This window comes from Ictidomys tridecemlineatus, chromosome 6 (genome assembly GCF_052094955.1).
Source record: "Ictidomys tridecemlineatus isolate mIctTri1 chromosome 6, mIctTri1.hap1, whole genome shotgun sequence".
NCBI classification, from domain to species: Eukaryota; Metazoa; Chordata; class Mammalia; order Rodentia; family Sciuridae; genus Ictidomys; species Ictidomys tridecemlineatus.
The window spans coordinates 55,326,868-55,332,107 of NC_135482.1; the positions used below are offsets into that span (position 1 = coordinate 55,326,868).

Consider the following 5,240-nt stretch of genomic DNA (forward strand, 5'->3'; position numbering starts at 1 on the left):
ACTCAGGAGTCTGAGCATAACTTAACTGGGTTCTCTATCAAGGTCTAACAAGGTTACCACCAAGTCACCAGCCAAGCTGCATATTCATCTGGAGGCTCACCTGGGAGATAATCTACTCCTAAATTCATTCAGGTCTCTGGCAGAATTCATCCCTGTCTTAGTATGACTTAGGCCCCAATTTCTTGCTAGCTGTCAGCCTGAGAGCACCCTCCAGGACCCAGAGGCCAGTCACAGATCCCTGCCACATCCTGATCCTCTTCATAGCAGTTCCCAGCAGGGATTATGCTTCTCTAAGACCAGCAGGAGATATCCAGTCTGTTAAGACTATTTTACATAACAAAAGATACTCACAGAAGTGACAGTTCAGCACCTTTGCTATGTTCTACGGGGGAGAAGAAAGTCATAGATTTTCCCCACACTCAAGAGGAGTGGATCATATAAGAGATTTCATTAAGGTTCGCTTTGGAGTGTGTCTGGTACTTGGGGACTTAGCTTCTACTATTTTCTTCCATGGTATGTTTCCTGACTTTTCCCTCTAAAGGGTATAGAGTTTGAATATCTTACTGTAATTTTATTCATTGTTTTGGGATTTACTACTAGAAAGTCATTAACATAATACCTGAAATAAAATTATTTCAAAAGAAAAAAAATTACTCCAATTAGTACACTTTCTCCAGCGTTTTAAGACACAGAGCTGAGGCTTTTTAAAAAAATTGTAATCACATGACTTTGGCATTTTTCAAAAGAGCAAACATGATTTTCAGAGTAGAAGAGAACCTACCAGGCCTCCCACTAATCTTACTTAAGATGGGCTGGTAGCAGTGAGCTCAAGAATTCACTGTTACTATTAATGTGTCTTGCAGTTCCACCTCATTAGCACGTCTGCATTTTCTGCATAAATCCACTCTGAGATGTTCTCAAGGGGGCTAAGCTCTGGACAGTGCAACCCTTTATAAAGAAATCCTTGACAAGATTCTCTGGGTACACGGTAGGAAAAAAAAATGAATTTGTTTTTCATAATATAATTTTCCAATATAAGAAAAATTGTGCATTTGAATATTTAGCAGGCTGACAATGGAATGCTTGACAATTTCTCTTTGGATATGCCAAGACTGGAATCCTTGAGAATCTTTTAAATAAGAACTGAAAGCCATAAACACAGGGTAGTGTTGATCCTCATAAATTTTGGCTTTGTCAAATACAGTTCAGATTTGGACATCACAAGAGGTCTTATACTGCCGTTTTAAACATAGATTCTAAAATTAATGCTTAAGAATGTGTTCATTAGATTGCAACAAAACCAATGACTCTATATATTCTCTTGTCACCTTTTCTTATCACTCACAAATTACCAATGCTACATGGCCTGGTTAAAAGAAATACTCAGAATAATCTGGGAAATCCACAAAAAAGAAAGATTGAGGCAATTGTCACAACGATTCAATATCAAAGCAGAACCCCCTGGGGGAAAAAATTCTCTAAAAACTAGGGAGCTAAAATATTTTCTTGCTCTAATAATGCCAATATATTAAACAATTTGGAGGAGAAACAACTAGTATGTGTATGCATGGGTATAGTATAATTATCTCTAATGTCTCCATTACTGCACATATACAATTAAATGTAATAAAAAATTGAGCCAATATTTTGAAAGCTGAACATCTATCCTTCTTCCTTCCTTCACTCACTCACTCAATATTTAACAAACCTGCAAGTTCTTTACTGGATAGTTTAATAACTATAATGGAAAGTGATACAGGCATCCTAGACACACATGTTTATATAATTTATGATATACACCCTTAATTTTGTGTGTGTGTGTGTGTGGTGCTGGGGATTGAACCCAGGCATGTGAGGCAAGCCTCTACCAACTGACCTATACCTCCAGCCCAATTCTCAATATACTAAATTAAATTAAAGGTGACCCAGGGCTGGGGGCTGGCTCTATGGTAGAGTGCTTGCCCAGTGTGTGTGGGGCCCTAGGTTCCATTCCAACACCACAAAAAATAAATAAATAAATAAAACAAATAAGTGAAACAATAATTAACTCCTATTGAAATGTGTATGTAGATCAATATTTTCATATGCACTATTGATGTTCAAAAGAAAGAGTAGAAAGGGTAAAATGCAAAAATGCATGTCTTATTTTTTTTATTTTTTCCATCACTTATTTTTTCCAGGTATATACATTATTAGACATCAATTGTGTGACAATCCTAAATTCAGAATAAATATTACTACCAAAAATCATGCCCAAAGGCTGAATTTGGCAAACAAAATCTACTAAAGTGTTTACTGCCTATTTTCATCCTCTATGTTGATCTAGTTTTGAAATTAATGAAATTTTTGTTTTCCAATAGTGCATATGAGTCAATGCAGTCTTTAAAAGCAGATAGAGAAAAAAGAGAATTCAACATTCAACTCTCAGGAAATTCTAAAACAGCCTGCTTCCTTAATCTGTTGAAGCTGTGTGGGATGGAAAAGTAGTGGGTAGAGGGGTGGGGTGGGGGTGTTTGGAGAAGGCCTGGGAAGAGGCACCAGCTTGAAGACATGTTGCTTAACCTCTCTCCAACCCAACTTCCTTTAATCTGTAAAATGGGTATAAACACTACTGTGGAGGTAAATACTAAGTGGGATATTGTAGCTATTCCTTGACTATTGCACATAATGCTACACTGAACATGGGAGTGGAATTTTGATTTCATCTCCTTTGGACATTTACCGAGAAGTGGGACTGCTGGATGATATGGTAGTTCCATTTTTTTATTTTTTGAGGAATATCCATACTGCTTTCCATAGTGGCTGTACCAATTTACATTCCCACCAACAGTATACTAGGATTCCCTTTCCTCTACACCCTTGTTAACACTAGTTTTCTCTTGTCTTTTTAATCATGGTCATCCTAACAGGTGTGAGGTGAGATCGCACTGTGGTTTTGATTTACATTTCCCTGGTGAATAGTGATGTTAGCATCTCTTCATATACCTGTTGGCCTTTTGTACATCTTCTTTGGAAAAATGTCTATTTAAGTCCTTTGCCTAATTCTCAATCAGGTTGTTTTTATGTTATGGAGCTACGTGGGTTCCTTGAATATTTTGGATATTAACCCATTATCAGATAGATGGCCAACAAATATTTTCTCCCAATCTGTAGACTGTCTTTCATGTTACTTATTGCTTCTTCACTGAAAAGAGGTTTTTAAGTTTGATTGTAGTCCCACTATTTTTTGCCTTTGTTGCATATGGTTTTGGTGTAATATTAAAAAAAAAAATCATTGCCAATGCCAAGAAGCTTTCCCTTTCACTCCTGTTAGGAGTTTTACAGTTTCAGGTCTTAAATTTAGACCAAGATATGGAAACAACATAAATATCTATCAATGGAGGACTAGGTAAAGAAATGTTCACATCTACAATATTTATATGTAAAAATGATATTTTATATATATATAAATGTTCCATGATATATGAATATTTATCATATTATATGGTAATATATAGTATATATTATATAAGGTATAATCATATACATATTATTATATTCTACCTATACATTATAATGTTATGTAATGTCTATCATATATAATAATGTTTTATATTCTAAAGTGACGTATTCAGATGTTATAAAGGAGATCCTGCCATTTGTGACTATGCAGATGAACCTGGAAGACTGGTTAAGTGAAATAAGCCAGACACAGAAAGAAAAACAGTGTATGATCTCTCTTATATGTGGAATCTTCAAGAGTCAAATACATAAAAACAGATCAGAAGGGCAGTTACCAAAGGTGGCAGCAGAGAGGAGAGGGAAAAGCAGGGAGATACTGGTCAGAGCTCAAAGTTGCAGTTATATAGGACAAATAAATCTAGAGGTCTAAAGTACAGCACAAGGGCTCTAGCTAATAATATTGTATGGTGCTCACTTTGGCATGTGCATATGCCAAAATTGGAATGATACAGAGAAGATTGGCATGGCCCATGTGCAAGGATGTCAGGCAAATCTGTGAAGAGTTCCATATTTTTAGCTAAACAATGGAGCCAATCTAGATGCTCTTCAGTAGATGAATGGATAAAGAAAATATCGTATAAACACAATGGAACATTACTCAGCATTAAAAGAGAATAAAATCATGGCATTTGTAGGTAAATGGATGGAGTATACTATATACTGCTAAGTGAAGCAAACCAATCCTCCCCCAAAAAACAAATGTTGAATGTTTTCTCTGATACAAGGATGCTGATTCATAATGGGGATGGGGTGATGCATGGGAAGAATAGATGAACTCTAGATAGGGCAAAGGAGAGGGAGGAGAATGGAGGGGGCAGGGGGTAGGAAAAGTAGTGAAATGAGATGAACATCATTACTCTAAGTACATGTATGAAGACACAAATTGTGTGACTCTACATTGTGTACAACCAGAGATATGAAAAACTGTGCTATATATTTGTAATATAAATTGAAATGCATTCTGCTGTCGTATATAACAAATTAGAATAAATTTTTAGAAAATATTGTATGGTATATTGGAAATGTTCTAAGAGAATAGATTTTTGGTGCTATAACCACTGAAACAAAGCTAACTGTAAGATGATGGATATATTAATCAGCTTGACTGCAGTAACAATTTCACTATGTAATGCACATCAAAACATCACTTTAAATATATACACTTTAAATGTATACAATCAAAAATTTTAACTTAAAATTTAATTAATTAAAATAAATAGGATAATGTATTTGAAGCACCTTACATATAGAGAGCACTCAAAAATGGTCTCTTGTTCTTCATTTGTAAATTGGAGGTAAAAAAAAAATACCCACCTCACAGATGGCTGTGGGAATTGTGGTGGTTAATGTGTGGGGAAATGCACAAGCACAGCTTCTGGTGCTCAGTAAATACCAATAAATACTGGGGCACTTATCACAGATGAATGAGTATGCACACATGCTTGTAAACTGAGTTATTTATTTTATTTTCCAAGTCATCATACAGACTGGAAAAGGAGTAAATTATTACTTTGGGAAAGGCACAAAACAAAAGGTCTGGTTTTGCCACATGTCCCACAGCCTATGTGGTGACATCCTAAGATAGTGTTTAATTAACATAGTAAAGTGCCCTAGGAAGCTCAGAGATGGGGACCATCCTTTGATCAAGTCAACTTCCGCTTGGTGGGCCTTTCCCAGCTTATCTCATGGCGTCCCCATTCTCTGGTTTACTCTCTCAGCCTTGCTCCCCCTGGCTCCCA

At 36.0% G+C, this 5,240-nt stretch overlaps 1 non-coding gene across 1 annotated transcript; it reads left to right on the plus strand.

Moving 5' to 3' along the window:
* The first annotated feature begins 3,910 nt into the window (after positions 1–3,910).
* LOC120888840 (U6 spliceosomal RNA) lies at positions 3,911–4,016 on the plus strand. The gene has a single exon (XR_005732511.1). It is a non-coding gene; the product is annotated as a U6 spliceosomal RNA (small nuclear RNA).
* Positions 4,017–5,240: the final 1,224 nt, after the last annotated feature.